At 52.4% G+C, this 16,597-nt stretch overlaps 1 pseudogene across 1 annotated transcript in view; it reads right to left on the minus strand.

The window, feature by feature from the left end:
* Nucleotides 1–9,245: 9,245 nt before the first annotated feature.
* Nucleotides 9,246–16,597, minus strand: part of LOC143360911 (fatty acid synthase-like) — a 41,598-nt pseudogene continuing 34,246 nt past the window's right edge. Inside the window, exons 4-9 of the transcript XR_013083370.1 lie at nucleotides 13,394–16,551; nucleotides 12,843–13,302; nucleotides 10,895–12,747; nucleotides 9,829–10,751; nucleotides 9,502–9,735; nucleotides 9,246–9,408 (exon numbers count right to left, since the gene is read on the minus strand). The product of XR_013083370.1 is annotated as a fatty acid synthase-like (transcript). The remainder of the gene's footprint in view (nucleotides 9,409–9,501; nucleotides 9,736–9,828; nucleotides 10,752–10,894; nucleotides 12,748–12,842; nucleotides 13,303–13,393; nucleotides 16,552–16,597) is intronic.

Here is a 16,597-nt window from a genome sequence, read left to right on the forward strand (position 1 = left end):
ATACTGATTAATTGTTTATGGAAACATTTTTTTGCCAGTGTGTGATTTATGGGGATTCACAAATAACAAACGTTTATTACAAAAGATAATACATGAACGTCCTGAACAAAATCACAGACCAAACAAACAAAAAACACAACCACGCAACCACCGGCAACGCACGCGGACCTAGAAGCCGAAACGCGCTAAAAATTCCCGAGCTTGAAGACGTGAAGTTGTGTGGTGTTTTTCCATGCCAACACTCCCCCTCAACTGCACGTCTTACAACCCTTTTTTTCCGTGTGGAAAATGTCTTTACGCATACCCCGGCTCCCTGGGGGGAGGGGTTAACCTCCCCCACTACCTACGCTACAAGACCCCGGACGGAGGGACCCGCCCGGTGTCCCCATCCCTGGAGCCTTCGGATTGAGCTTCCCGAGCCCCAGCTCGGTCCACCCACAGTTCCCGAAGGAACCTGCCCCGGCCGAGGCAAGAAGACGCCGCCACCGGAAGGAAGAGCAGTCGGAGGCGCGATCCGGCACGCCCCGACCCTTCCTTTCCCCAAAACCCCCCACGAATCCCCCTCCCCAATGGGGGTGGGACGGATCGACACCCCCCCCCCCCTCCCCCCACACCGGGAAACTAACCCCGTTTGTTTACAATGTCGTCCCTATCGGTTTCCGATTTGATAGTCTCTATATTTATATTATTTTCCATGGGCACACTTATAGTATTGCACTCTGTCATACCGAACCTTTCTAGCAAATCTTTAACATATTTTTCTTGAGACACTTTGATACTTCCTAAACTACCTACCCTATCTACGCTCATACCTAAAATATCCTGTACCATTCCTAAATCTTTTATTTTGAATTCGCGCTTTAACAAGTTTCTAATTTTTTCTATTTCTTCTAAATCTACGGACGCTATGAACAGATCGTCAACATAGACAGTAATTATTGCATCGCTGTTCTTATCGTTACTAACGTATACGCACGGATCTATCGCGGTCTTGTTAAAATCTAAACTGATTAAAAAATTGTCCAATTTGCGGTACCATTCGCAACCCGCTTGCTTCAGAGACCGTATAAAGGCTTCTTTAATTTACAGAACGTATTTTGAGTATCAGACCTTTCAACCTCTTTGGTTGTTCCATGAAGATTTCTTCATGTAAATCTCCTTGCACGTACGCAGTTATTACGTCCATCTGGTGAAGATGCAGTCCCTTCATCACACTGACGGCAAACAGCGTACGGATGGTCTCCATTCTGGTTACAGGCGAGAATACCTCATCGAAATCTATGCCTTCCCTGTGGTGGTCGCCTCTTGCTACCAGCATTGCCTTATATTTTTCAATTGATCCATCTTGTCACCTTTTTACTTACTAGTTTTTACTTACTAGTAAAATGAAATGTATCTTTTATTCGAAATTGTATTCGAAGTTCGGATGGCCGACTTTTTTATCCGACGTTGCCAAGCCATAATACGTAAATACGTACCACGGTACAGTGACTACCATTAATAATCGAACACTTTTTATCGTTTAAACTTTAAACGCTTGTTTACATAAATAAATTTTTATTATTTAAACAATTGTTTAAACAAAGAAATTTTTATTATTGAAACAAATGTTTGCACCAGTACATTTTTACTAGTTAATCGCTAGTTTACACAAATAAATTTTTATTATTTAAACAATTGTTTAAACAAATGAATTTTTGTTATTGAAACAAATGTTTGCACCAGTACATTTTTACTAGTTAAACGCTAGTTTACACAAATAAATTTTTATTATTTAAACAATCGTTTAAACAAATAAATTTTTATTGAAACAAATGTTTGCACCAGTACATTTTTACTAGTTAAACGCTAGTTTACACAATTAAATTTTTATTATTTAAACAATTGTTTAAACAAATACATTTTTATTATTAAAACAAATGTTTGAACCGGTACATTTGTATTATTGTGTTAAAGTATACATTTAGAATGCATCTACGTACGAAAGAAAAAGTCTCCTCTATTCCTTATACCTGGGTTCTCCCTTCTGCGTTTATGACCATCCTTAAATGACCAGGCCCTCAACCCGACCTCCCACTGTACGCACTTGAGAAGAATGGAATTTTCGCGTCCGAAAATTCCAACGTTCCCACGCACCATGGTCGCTACAGTTGTCTGTAGGTGTATGTGTTGCTGTGGATGATGTGTAGTTTCGAGTTTTGGAGTGGGATTGGAGGGTGCTTCCGTTTCTGTTGTAGGTGGTATTGTTCTAAAGCTGGTGTTTGGCATTCAGGTCACCTCCTACGAGGAAGTATTTGGAGTGTGTGTGAGTTATGATTGCGTCAAGGTCGGATTGTGTGATTTTGTTTTTTTTGGGGGGGGGGGAGTAGAGTGCGCCGATTGTGACGGAAGGGTTTGTTTTTGTTACGATGGTGGTTATTTCTATGCTGGAGTTTGTGGGTTGGGGGATGGTTTGGTAGGGGATGGAGTTGGGGATTAGGATGGCTACTCCGCCGCTTTTACGCGTTTGATGGGGTCTATCCGCTCGGCTCGCTCTGCATTGTGGGATTTTGAGGCTTTCAGATGCTGAGAGCCAGGTTTATGAGATTAGGGCAACTTGGATTTGGTTTGTTGTTAGGTAGTGCTGAAGCTCTGACAGTTTTGGGAGAAGACTGGTGGCATTCCATGTCATGAATTTGTGGGGGGATGGGGTTGAGTTAGCCATCGAGTTGCTGAACAATGAAAATTATTGCTCTGACTTTTTCTATGCTTGTTTGACATGGTATGTAGTGTGTTTGGATGAGATCTAGGATTTTGCAGAAGGTATCTAGTTCTCTTGAGGCGTTTAGGGAGTTGATGGTGTCGGTGGTGTTTGTGGGAGGATTGGTGGGTGGGGGTCTGGGGGTGCTGGTGGAGGCTGCTGCAGCTTTGCCGTAGGAGATATGATGGGGTATTTTGTTGTGTGGGGGGGGGTCTGGTTGTGGGTGGTTGTAATTCGGAGATTTGGGGAAAGTTGACCGGTTGGAAGGTGGGTGCGGGGGGCCCCCAGGTGTCCGCTCTGCGCGGACCTGGGGAGACCATCGGGCCATAGATTCGGGGCCAAAGCGTGTGCCCCGGCTCCCAAGAGGGGCCGCGCGGCGACGAAAGAGAAGGGCGCGTCTGGGGCTGCATCCGCGCAGCGGCCGCAGACGGCGCCGGGGGCCCGGACCTCCCAGGGAGGGGACTCTGCAGAGCCCATGTTAGAGTAGGTACTTTTAATCCTACTCCGGTTCTGCAGGCGAACCTCAACCACTCGCGCGCGGCACAGGACCTGTTTGTCCAAGCCGTGCGCGAGTGGGGGGCTGGGCTGGCAGTTGCGGCGGAGCCGTACGCAATCCCCGAACACCCCTTCTGGGTGGGGGACGAGATCGGCTCCGTAGTAATAGTGGCGGGAAGCCGCCCCGGGTCCCCGTCGGTCTCCCTTCTGGAGCGGGGCGAGGGATTCGTGGCGGTGCAATGGGGGGACATCGCGGTTGTCGGGATCTACATCTCGCCCAGCTGTGGCCTCGATCAATTTCGGGGGTTCCTGGGTGGGCTGAACAGCTGCATCGCGCGGTGCAGCGCCCGCCCGGTTCTCGTTTTGGGAGACTTCAATGCCCACGCGGTATCGTGGGGGAGTCCCAGGACGACCACTAGGGGTAGCGAGGTGTTAACCTGGGCGGCCGGCCTGGATCTCCGGTTGATTAACCGGGGATCCACGCCGACGTGCGTGCGTCCGCAGGGGGTCTCGATTGTCGACCTGACATGGGGGACTCCCTCGGCCGTGCGCCGGGTGTCGGGATGGAGGGTGGCCGAGGAGATAGAGATTGCGTCAGACCATACGCCCATCGTCATGGACGTGTGGCCCACCCTCCACGCGCGGGATTCCCGGCCGGGCCGGGGGGACCGACGGCCGCGATGGGCCTTGAAGCGGCTGGACGCGGACGCGTTCGGGGCCGCGGTAGCCGCGGCGACATGGACGGGGCCGGCACTGTCCGAGCTGGCGCCTGCGCAAGGGGCGAGGCGGCTGCGGGAGGTAATGACGGCGGTGTGCGACACCGCCATGCCCCGCAGCCGGTTCGCCCCCAGGAGGGCGGCGTACTGGTGGTCCGCCGGCATTGCGGAGCTCCGGCGTGCCTGCAATGCCGCGCGGCGTCGGTACGGCCGAGCGCGTAGGAGGCGCGACGACGAGGAGGCGACGGCGAGGCTCGGCGGGGAGTACCGAGCCGCGCTCGGGGTTCTCCGCAGGGCTATCGCGCGGGCCAAGGCCGACGCGTGGTCGGAGCTCGTCGGCACGGTGGACTCCGATCCATGGGGGCGCCCGTACAAGCTTGTCATGAACAAGCTGCGCGCGTGGGCGCCTCCGGTGACGGAGTCGATGGACCCCCACCTGCTCGAGGGAGTGGTGGCGTCCCTCTTCCCGCGAGAGGGGGGACAACTGCGCCGCTCCCATTGGGAACAGGAGCCTCTCTCCTGGTCCGCAGAGTGGGAGGTGTCGGCCGGCGAGCTGGGTGAGGCGATGGCCAGGGCGCGGCGGGTGGGCCGCAAGGCCCCGGGCCCGGACGGGGTGCCGGGCCGCGCGTTGGTCTTGGCCCTGGAGGGGGGACTCGCCACCGAACTCCGGCAGCTGTATAACGGCTGTCTGAGGGAGGGGGTGTTCCCCACGGAGTGGAAGTCGGGCAGGTTGGTCCTCCTTCCGAAGGGGGGCAAGTCCCGGGACTCGCCCTCAGGGTACCGGCCAATTTGTCTGCTGGACGAGGCGGGGAAGTTGTTCGAGCGCGTACTCGTTGGACGCCTCGTCCGGCACCTGTCGGCGGGAGGGGTCCCCGATCTGAGCGGGGTTCAATTCGGCTTCCGGGAGGGTCTCTCCACCGTCGACGCTATTCGGCGGGTGAGGGCTCTCTCGGAGGCCTGTACGAGGGGGGGCGGTGTTGCGTTGGCGATATCCTTGGATATCGCTAACGCGTTCAACACCGTCCCCTGGGATCGGATAATGGAGGCCCTGGTCTTCCACCGGGTGCCTCTGTATCTCAGAAGGGTGATCGGGAGCTATCTCTCCGACAGGGGTATAGAGTATCCCGGCCGGTACGGGATGGTGCGCAGGGGCGTCGTGCGCGGGGTTCCGCAGGGCTCGGTGTTGGGCCCGTTGCTGTGGAATCTTGCGTACGATCGCGTCCTGCGGGAGGAGATGCCTCCCGGGGTCAGCCTGACGTGTTACGCCGACGACACGCTGGTATTGGCCACCGGGAGGTATGCGAAGGAGGCCATCTGCCTGGCGGAGCGCGGCGCGTGGCGCGCGGTGCGCGCGATCCGGTCGCTGGGCCTAGAGGTGTCCGTCGAGAAAACCAGGGCCATGTGGTTTCTCCGCTCGGCCCGGTTGGCGGCGCCTCCCCAGTGCTGGATCTGCGTGGGGGAGGGGATGGTCAGGGTCGGGTCCCAGATGCGGTACCTGGGACTCGAGCTTGACGGCCGGTGGCGTTTTGACCGCCACCTTGAGTCGCTGGCGCCCCGGGCGGAGAGGGCGACCGCTGCGCTCGGTCGCCTTCTCCCGAATCTCGGGGGACCCTGTGGACGGGTGCGTCGTCTGTTCGCGGTGGTGGTGCGAGTTTTGGTCCTGTACGGAGCCCCTGTATGGGCGCGCGATGTCTTGGCTAGGGGGCGCAGTGGCGGCACACGGTCGCTGCTGCGTCGCATCGAGCGCAGGCTGGCCATAGGCATCGTGCGGGGGTACCGCACCATTTCATACGCGACGGCGATGGTGATGTCGGGGCTGATCCCCCTCGAGCTGGAGGCCCGCGTGTTGGCGGATGTGCATACGCACTCCAGGGAACTCCGGCTCCGGGGGGTGGCCCCGGATCAGGCGCGGCTCATGGTGGATGAGCTCAGGCGACATGCTCGGCGGCACGCAGCCCGGGAGTGGCGCGATAGCCTTCCCGGGACGAGGGAGGGCGAGAGGCGGGCCGTTCGGGCCATCCTCCCGGTGTTCGATCAATGGAACAGGGGATGGATGGGGCATAGGGTCTCCTACCGTGTGACGCAGGTGATGACCGGGCACGGGTGCTTCGGCGACTACCTGTGTCGCATCGGGAGGGAGACCGAGGAGGCGTGTCACCACTGCGGCGAGCCGCGGGACACGGCGCAACACACTCTGGAGGAGTGTCCGGCATGGGGGGGAGAGCGCCGTGCCCTGCGGCGCGCGGTGGGCCACGACCTCTCGCTCCCGGCTGTCGTCGCTGCGGCAGCCGGTGGCGAGGAGGCGTGGAGGGGGTTCGCTTCCTTCTGCGAGCGGGTTATGCTGCGGAAGGAGGCTGCGGAACGGGATCGGGAGCGTAATCACGATCCCGGCCGAAGGAGGGGGAGGCGGCGCAGGGTACGTCCCGGGGGCGTACCCCCGTTGCGACGCCTCTGACGCGAGCGGGGACGCCCTTGATGATCTCGAGGCGGGGGATCGGATATCCCCTTACACTCGGTCACCAACGGCGTCCCCGGAGGCCGCCGGGCATCTCGGGCGGGGGCTCGGATGCTCATCGGGCGGCCTAACAGGGGGGGAAGGCGCCACGTCGTCCGTTGCGTGGTGCCTTCGGATAGAGTAGGTACGGGAGGGGGCCGCGTCCCCCCCTGGGTGGTATGCTAAGGCGGGGGCACACCGGATTGACATGCGCGCGCAGAGCACGGGTGCCCCCAGGAGTCTAGGGACGGACGGGGAGGAGTTAGTGGGTATACTCGGCGTTGCACCAACCAGCCGAGGAGTCCCACATAACCCGGACCACCCCCCCGGGGGGGTTCGGGTATCCGTAACGAGATTACCTCCTCGAAAAAAAAAAAAAAAAAAAAAAAAAAAAAGGTGGGTGCGGGGGGTGGGTTGAAGGGGTTAGGTGTGCGGCCGGCTTTTTCTTGCTTAGGAAAGCTAATAGGGCAGGGCATTTGCTGAAATTTGCCGGATGGTCTCCTTTGCAGTTTGCACAGGTGGCGGGTGTATCTGGGGATTTTTTGCACGTACAGGTATCATGTGGTCCTGCGCATATTACGCATTTGAAGGATTTGTTACAATTTGTGGATGTGTGGCCATGGGCTTGACATCTGAAGCATTGAATAAATAGTTTTTTGAAATCGTATTTTTCCCAGTACACTCGGATGTTTTCAATGGCTCTGATCTTTTTGACTTGTGCTAGGATTGTGCCTGCGTTGAATATGATTTTGTAGATCGGATTTTTGGTATTGGTGGAGAGTTCTGTACATGTAAGAGGGTCTAGGCCTTGGGTTTTGATGTTGGTAATTATTTTGTTCGTTTGCAGTTTTAAGAGGCCTTTAGCTACGACGGCCAGGACCTTATCAGGGTGGAGAGAATAGTCCCACCCGCCCACTGCGACTCTTAGGACCGGGCACTCCAGTAAGGTGTGCCGCGCCGTGTCCACATCTTCGTCGCAGTGGTGGCACTGCGTCGTCGGCTCCCGCCCCATCTTGTACAGGTACTCTTCGAAACAACCGTGACCGGAGAGTACCTGCGTAATGCGGAAGGTCAACCTTCCCCGCCTCCTGCACCATGTACCAAGTATGGGCAGGAGGGCCCGGACAATCGGACGCGTATACGGACGCTTCTGAGCCTCGAGCTCCTCCTCCTCCTCACACGTGAGTTCCACCCCCGGCGGGCGGCGGAACAAGCGGGCGATATGGTATAATTTCGCCCGCTCCGCCGCCACCAATTGGAGTGGTGGAACCACGGCGAGGAGACCCACCACCTCGTCAGAGATGTTGCAGTACCCCCGTATGGCCCACAGAACCAGCCGGCGCCGCACTCTTTTCAAGAGTGCTTGACTGCGCTGGATGGCCCCGAACGAGCGGTGCCAAACGGGCGCCCCATAAAGGGCAATCAACCGCCCCACCTCCATATAGAGGCGGCGGACTTTCAACTCCGGCCCCCCGATATGGGGCAGCAGCCGCGCAAGGGCGGATGCTGTCCTCTCCAATCGGGCGGCGAGGAGCTCGATGAAACGCCAGCGGCCGTCGATGACCAAGCCCAGGTATTTCATGCTGGGCCCAATCTCGACGGAGGTCTCAGCGACGCGAATCTGGAGGTCTTGACCTTGGGGCGGCCGCGACGACCGAGACGATCCATACATCCATATCGCCTCGGTCTTTGCGGCGGTCACGGTCAGCCCCATCCTTTGGATTCACCCGACCACGCAGTCCAGGGTAGCCTCTGCCAGCTGTCTGGTCCTCACAGTAACAGATGACACCCGTATCCCGGGGGAAGGATCCATTGCCCTGGGTTTGGTGGAGGGTCCAGGGGGTCCCTGCTGTTCTTGTTTTCCAGGTTGTGCATTTGGGAGTTTCCTTGGTGCAGGATCCTGTGCTGTGTTGGGTCGTGGTGTCTGCTGGTGTTGACACTTATTTTGTCCCCGTAACTCGAGTGAGCAACTAAGGCGTCAGCGGTTCATGCGGCGCGTCGGGTGCGTTGGGCACGTGCGAGAATGAACGTGTTCAGAGAGCGCGGACTGAAAAGGCAGATCTGTCTTCTGACTGTACCCCCTCGCGTCGATAGTACTGCTGGCTTACGTCAAACGGGCCCAGCTATCCCGGTTGATAGAAAGTAGGCACGCGTTGCTGGGACACTCTAAGCTGGAGACCCTTCGACTACTAAAAATTTATGGCGTCCACTTGCGCTATTGAGTTCGTCCCTAGGAACTACAAGGAAACATCTGTCCGCTAAGTGGCCAAAGTAGCTAAAGATGTTTTCTCAAAAAAGCGTCTTATACGGTGCAAACCATAAATCTTTCTTAGAGGCTGGTGCATCGAAGATTTCTCTACCGACGCACAGCTAGCCGCTACAGGTAAATAATTAATCTAATAAAAACTATTACGTACATATATCTAAGAAGGAAAATAATTCTAATAAAAAATTCATTTTACAGGTAGAGTGTCGATATTCACTTCAGGCAGTGAAAATTTACATGCATTTGAAAAGGTTCAATCTGGAACACGATATGCACTAACAGTGTCATTCAAATGAAACAAAAAGAGAGTACCACTAAAGTTATTTTGCTGGCATAGAAGTTCAGTTTATAAATTAATGTGAATGATGAATGGACAATGCGGGTGGAAACCTCAAGGGAAAAACATTTGTACAAAAGGAACTTTACACAGAATATCTAGGAATTATCAAATATTAATAATTAAGTTGTAAGATGACCTCTATCAATATTATTGTACATTGATACTTTCTACAACTTATTTATACAAAACTGGGAAAGATCGCGTGATCCTCGATTCTTCGATGTGTGTTTTGTATATATATAAGTAGACATAAGTTTACGTTTGCAGCATCTTTGCTATTTCTTTGCCGTTACTTCCTGTCAGGATGCTTCTGTGGTTTCCTGGCAATTCTTGGATTTGCACTTCCTTTTGACAAATCTGTAAATATGCGATCGAGAGAATCAATTTCTGTTAAATTGCCTGTTTGGCAGCGCAATTATAATTTATTGATTATTTAGACGTAACCATTACCTCTGATAGACCGTAATCCTTCTTCAAATGGATAAAGCTGTCTTGAATTCTTATTAACATGATGTCTCCGTTGAATTTAACCGTTGGCACATAATAATAAGCTGCCTGCAGCTTTTTGTGGAACAACATACCAGCAATCTTCAACTCCTCCTTTTTCAAGTCTTTGTTATTTATTGTTTCTACCATTTTATCCAATATCTCGTCATCAGGTGTATCCTTCAAAATATTGTAAGCCTGCGGAAAATAAAATTACCAAAATACAGAATAAATCGTAACAGCTGTCGAAATAAAATACCAGCAAAAAGTAAAGAGACAGAAATACGTTACCTCGATAAAACGGATCTTCTCGTTGAACTGCTTAATGAAGAACGACAAAGTCTTCCGATAGTTGTCCTCAACGATGTCCGTTTTCGATTCACTTGCATGTTTTAAAATCGCAATGTAATGTAACCTAACGAATTCAGGCGATCCGTCCAGAAGAGTTAAAATTACCTTCTCACCGGCGGTTTCCAACTGAAGAGCCATATCAAAGGCGACACAAGCACCAAATGAATAGCCTACTATATGATACGGTCCTTTCTTCTGAACTTTCTTCATTTCCTTTATGTGGAACGTGGCTAGTTCCGTTATGGTACTCAACGGGGCATCTTGAACACATTGGAAGCCCCAAGCAGGGCGATTCAATTCGCTAGCTATACCCTTCAGAGAACTGACCATTCCCTCGATCGCGTGAACAAAGAATAGAGGTGTTCCCTTCGTACCCTTTGTCTTCAGTTGGACAAGGGATTCCGTAGGAATTATTTCAGCGCCATCCGCCTGGAACAGGAATTGTGCTCCATCTCCTTCCTCGGCTTCCGGTTCGTTAGCTTCTACTTCAACCGCTCCAGAGTCGAATGACTTCAACTTCTCGAACGTCAGGTTACGGATCTCCTGTGCGGGCAGTACTACATCGTAATTTCTTTCTAACGTCTGTTTGATTTCTGTTCCCATCAGAGAGTCCATTCCGAGATCGGCCAGAGTGACAGAGTAGTTAATGCTTTCCAGTTTCTTGATACCCAAGATATTAGCTATCGCCTGAACGATGCTGACTTTGTTGGTTGTGTCCTGACTCTTACGTTGGTCCGCTACGCACATGGAGGCCAGGACAGGATGGGGTTGCTGTAGAAAGACGTCCATGGTTTCCAGACAGCTTCCAATACGCTGTGGCATAGTGCCACCGATTTCTGTGTCGTTGCCGCCACCAACAGAATCTAGACAAGAAAGCCAAACATGAAAAAATATAATCCGAGCAGGTCCGAATTAAGAGAAATATATTCCACCACCACCACCACCCCCCTCTAGACCGTACTATTTTATACGCTGCTAAAGTTCTGAAAAACAAGGATCAATTTACCTAACATCAATCCAACATCTCCAATAGCTCCCCACTGAATAGCGAGGCCAGGCAGACCGTTCGCTTGCCTCTGCTCGATGATTCTCTCCATGGCAGAGTTTGCAAGACCATAATTCGTTTGACCAATGTTACCTCTGCCGCACGAAACGGAGGAGAAGACAACAAAATAGTCCAGCAAGGAACACAACTCTCGCGATACCGCGTCCAGACATTTCGTGGCAGAGACTTTAGGTGCTGCTACCTTGGCGAAATCGTTCTCTTCAAGGTATTCGAGCACGTTGTCGACTAGAACAGCCGCCAAGTTGAATATACCACCGACAGGAGCCATCTTGTTGCTATCTTCGATCAGCTTCTTTGCTCCGGCCATCGTTGTCGCGTCCACCGTCGAGATCGCAACGTTCACGCCGGATTTGCGCCAACGACGAACGCACAGGGACTGGAAGCCGTTTCGGATACCGGACCTGGATGTCAATACCAAATGTTTGGCGCCTCGCTTGATCATCCATTCGGCGAGCTCTGCACCGAATCCTCCGAGACCTCCGACCAGGATGTAAGACTTGTGTGGGTTCATGTACGTGCGCGGAATGGCTGCTACGATCTTTGGCGTTGGGTGCGGTACCACGGTCTCCTTCTCTTCTTCGCGAATCTTCAACACAACTTTACCAATGTGTTTACCTGTGGCCATGAACCGGAACGACTGTTCGATCTGCTGCTCCGAGAAGACAGTAGCTGGCAGCGGGCGAACAGCTCCGTTGTCGATACCCTCTTTGACGAGTCTGACCACTTCCTTCCTTTCAGGGCCGTCCATCTCGCAAATGGCGTCCAACAATATTCCATGGAAGGCGGTGTTCTTCAAGAACAACGACATTCCCAAAGGCGCGTCGTTCGATAGATCGTATTTTCTAATTTCGAGGAACCGACCATCCTCGGCGAGACACCTGACGCTGGCTTGCAGCTTCTCTTCGGCCAACGAATTTAGCACCACGTCCACACCACGACCGTTCGTCTCGTTCATTATCAGTTGTTCGAAGCTGGTGTCTCGGGAATTGCCGATGTTCCTATCGGTCAACTGAGGGAACATTTTCTTCAAGAACTGTCGCTTCTCCGGTGTACCGACCGTTGTGAACACTGTGCAGCCTGCGTGCAAAGCGATGGAGATACTGGCTTGACCAACACCATCACTGCCAGCGTGAATCAGAACGCTTTCGCCGCGTTTCAGGCCACCTCGAACGAACAAGGCGTAGTAACTAGTCGCGTAGGCTACCGGGATCGTCGAAGCTTCCTCCAGAGACCATTTTTTAGGTACGATCCATGAGAATGCAGAATCGGCTACTACGGTGGTCGCCAGACCGCGTGCAGGTACCATCGCCATAACTCGTTCACCCTTTGAGTTACGTCCGGAGAATTCAAGACCCAAGATACAATCTTGGCTAGCCAAGTTTCCAGGCAGAGCATCCGGTGGCAACTTTCCAGTGGCTAACATCACATCTCGGAAGTTCAACGGAGCGTAGTATACGTGGAAGAGTTCCACTCCCAAGGACTTCTCCGGTTCGTAGTAACTCAGAGGACTCTCATCCATCGCAAACTGCTCAGGTCACCCCTGTACAGAGCATTGATGTACGCGTGTTCAACCTGGAGGGACGAAGCTCCTGTTTGCTGGTCCAAGAGCAAGTGCCGGAAGCTTCCCCAGTTTCCTCCTTTCAAGACATTGGCCATCAATTGCTTGCTCAGTTGCTCGGCGTAGAGTTTATTCTTGAGACTGAACTTGGGTGCGTTCTTGTCTTGGATGAACACGTAACGCACGTTGGTGCCGCCTTCCTCGCGGCGGACGCAGTTCATAAGCCCAACCATGCCTGAATTGTGGAGAATAATATTCGTCATACAGAAATTCTGCCCATGATGATACGAACTTATGGTCCCATTCTAACAGGTAGGTTCGAATACTTACCGAGCAGTTCGTCGCCTTGATTGACTACAAGAATCTCTTGTTTCTCCGTCGCAGCTTTCTTCAGCGCCGCCTTAAGGTTCTCTACCCACTGGAAGTTCTTCTCTGTTATTTGGACGATCATCGGCTCCGCCAACTTTTCAGGCTTCTTGAGTAAAACGTAAGACTTTCCGTGCGCTACTTGTTTCCCTACGATTATCAGATTTGCGGTTATGTTCGAGCTATCCAAATTATTCAAACCGGATTCTTCAAGCAGAGCATAGCCACCACTCCTCAGACTGTCAGACAGATTGTTCAGTACAGCCTCGTCGGTATTCTTCGACAGTACGTTCGTAGCTACGACGAAGTGTAAGTCTTGGCCCACAGGTGTCTTGTTCAGATCCTTTTGTACAACTTTTACGTTTTGCGCATTCAAGCTGGCATATTGCTCGACGCTACTGGTTGCAGCGACCTGGTAATCAATCTGAAACAGAAATCATTTGTAAGAGACTGTTCATTGTATGTATACGGTCCTAATAATGATAATAATATGAATAACAATAATAATTACTTACAGTAACACTGGGTTCGCTGTACAAGATGTCCAACACAGTGGTTGCGAAGAGAGCATCTACGGGACGATCATCGGCTACTTCTACGGCTTTCATTTTCAATGCTGCCAAGTTTTCACGGACAATTTGCAACAAGATGGTAAGGGCATTCACGTTAGCCTTCTCAGGGTCTTCCACCGTAGGCTTGGGGTTAACGTAGGGTACGAACGTGTATTTCTCGTACTTGGGAGGGATTTGAGATTGCTGCCTTCTCGGGGCCAAGGATGCTTTCATCTTTCTGATTTCGATACCGCCGGATTTGACGACATCGATATTCTTGTAACAATATACTGAAAGAGCCTGGTCTTTCCCCAAGTCGTTCACTTGTTCCATATGAGCAACGGGATTGATAGCAACATACTGTATACGAGTTGGTAAATGCAAGGATCTGGTATCCTTTTGTAGAATGGTAATCTGAAGCATGGTGTCCATGAAGGAGATCCAATTGGTCCAGAAAAGTTTTCCATTGCCACCGCGATTGTTGGCGGATTCGATACCCTGGAACTCCCCGGTATATTCGTATCCTCGCAAACGGAGCTCCTTGTAAACGTCTTTGGTGTTCAGCTCCAACAGTTCGGGATCGTTTCGTACGACCGGTGTCGGAAGATTCAGCATCATTTTCTCCGTGTTCTCCGGTACAGATATCTTTCCTGTCACCGCCACCGAGCCGTTCTCGCAAATCTCAAATTCATTGGTTCCCATGAGTATATTGACAAAGAATTTAATCGGACCTTCTTTAGGCATGATTGTAGCCCGCAGGAATTTTACATGTTCGAACACAACCGGCAGTTTCTCGAAGTCGACGTTGCGCAGCTTCGCGTAGGTTCTCCAGACGAGTACCAAGTAACCGGTAGCCGGGAAAAGGATACTTCCGTCGATCGTATGACCAGCCATGTACGCGTCCGTTTCTTTGGACAGGTCAAACTCGATCACGCTCTCTCCGGAGAGATTGTCGCTCTTGCAGAAATCGGCTACCGCCCATTCGGTGGAGTGGTCCCATTTAACCATAGAGCTGATCATCGGCGTACCACGGCCGACCGGATAGCTGATGGGTGGGTACAGTTTCGAGATCTTTACCTGTGCGCCAGCCATGTGCAATTTTCCTAAGTTTTCGAGCAGGAAAAGCAAGTTGTTCTTGTGATCCCGTTTGTGCAAACCAATGTTCGTCACACTCTTCGACAACGATCTACGAAGAACCGCCTGCATCAAACAGTGCGGAGCAATCTCGATGGTGATCGCGTTTTCAGGCACGTAAGAGAGCCCTTGCTTGAACAGTACAGGCGACAGTAAGTTGTTCACATGGTAGGCTGCCGAGCTGAGCTGTGCCAATGGATGGTCCCAAGCTGCAGTCGGTATGGACGTGGAGATCCACCGGGTGGTACGCGGTTTTGCATTCGGTATGATCCTTTCCAAAGCGGAGCGCAAATTCTGGCCAGCAGGGGCTATGTACTTGCTGTGGAACGCGACGCCGCTGCTCTCTACCACTCGTACGAAGATATCCTCCTTCTTCAGCTCCTCGGCGAATTTCTTAACAGCATCTACGTCACCGGAAATCGTTGTAGAATCTTCGGAGTTGTTGCAAGCTGGATACACGTCCGGCGGGCATCGTTTTTTAGCCTCCTCCCAACTTAATCCTACGGCCGCCATAGCTCCGGCCGACAGTTTCGTGTCCAGAATAGATCTTCCACGCCAGTACGCGGCCAAAATGGTTTGTTCCGGCGTGAAAGTACCGTCGGCGTAAGCGCATCCCAGCTCACCGACCGAATGTCCAACGATACCGTCCGGATGAATGCCCAAGTACGCCAGGAGGTCTACGAGGGCGACTTGAATAGCTGCGATCGATATGAAGCAGTGAACGACATTCTCAACGAAGGATTCGGGTGTCGAGTTCAGAATGATGTTCATCAGATCAACACCTTCGGGTTTCAAGGCGTCGGCGCAACGTTGCAAGCTTCGCTTGAACGGTTCGATGCAGAGCAAGTCCTTGCCCATGCCTGCCCACTGAGAACCCATACCAGAGAACACGAACCAAATAGGACGTTTCTCCGAGGTACTGCTTTGACTAGTTTCTTCGGATCCGGCCGTTCCCAGCACGGAATAGCCCCGGTAAAGGTGACCGGGTATTTTCAACGCGTACGTGTCGTGAAGAAGAGCGATGAACTCGTCGTCCTTCTCGTGTTCTTTGGCTTTGTCTAGAAGAACCTGTACAGCTTCCTCTGTGCGGCCGGATACAGCGACCAACTTGGGTATTTTACTATCTAAGACTGGCGACAGTTTTGGTTTCGGATTGCTACGAAGAAGTATGTGCGCGTTGGTTCCGCCAAAACCGAACGAGTTTACAGCGACTAGGCCACCCTTCCATGGCATATTCTTATCGACGACCTGTATGCTGCCGTCGTGTAGAGACGGTATATCCTTGTTCGGATTCTTAAAGTGAAGATTGCCTGGTATCACTCCTGCTTCCATAGCGATCAACAGTTTCGCCATAGAACACATTCCACTGGCCGCTTCCGCGTGACCCAAGTTCGACTTGACCGAGCCAAGAAGAAGAGGAGTTTTCCTGCCTTTGCAGAACAAGTTTGCGATAGAGTTGGTCTCTTGCGGGTCGCCGGCCTTGGTGCCGGTTCCGTGGGCTTCCACGTAGACAACATCTGCTGGATTGATTCCAGCCTCCGCGTAGACTTCGCGCATCATTTTTTTCTGCATCTGCCCGTTCGGATATGTGATGCCCTCGACTTTGTTGCCGTCCGTGTTCGTTTTCGAGTGTATCACGGTGGCGTAGACTCTGCGCGCGTCCTTCGACTTTTGTAGGAACAGGACACCGATTGTCTCGGATCTGACGTAGCCGTTACTTGCGGCGTCGAACGCTTTGCACGAGCCGTCCACCGACAACATGCTCAATCTATGGAACTCGAGCGACAAGGTGGGCTTCAGCAAAAGGTTGCACCCGGCAACGATAGCCGCGTCGCACTCTCCCGAACGCATCGCGCTGATCGCCTGGTGCATACCGTACAGCGACGACGAGCAAGCTGTGTCTATCGCGTAACTTGGCCCATTGAAGTCGAAAGCGAACGATACCCTGTTGGGGAACATGGCCTTGTAGCATCCGGTCAATGCGTAGCCTGTGAAAATCGATTTCGAAGTAAGTACGTATGTACGCACGTATGT

Source organism: Halictus rubicundus, chromosome 14, assembly GCF_050948215.1.
Source record: "Halictus rubicundus isolate RS-2024b chromosome 14, iyHalRubi1_principal, whole genome shotgun sequence".
Lineage (NCBI taxonomy): Eukaryota > Metazoa > Arthropoda > Insecta > Hymenoptera > Halictidae > Halictus > Halictus rubicundus.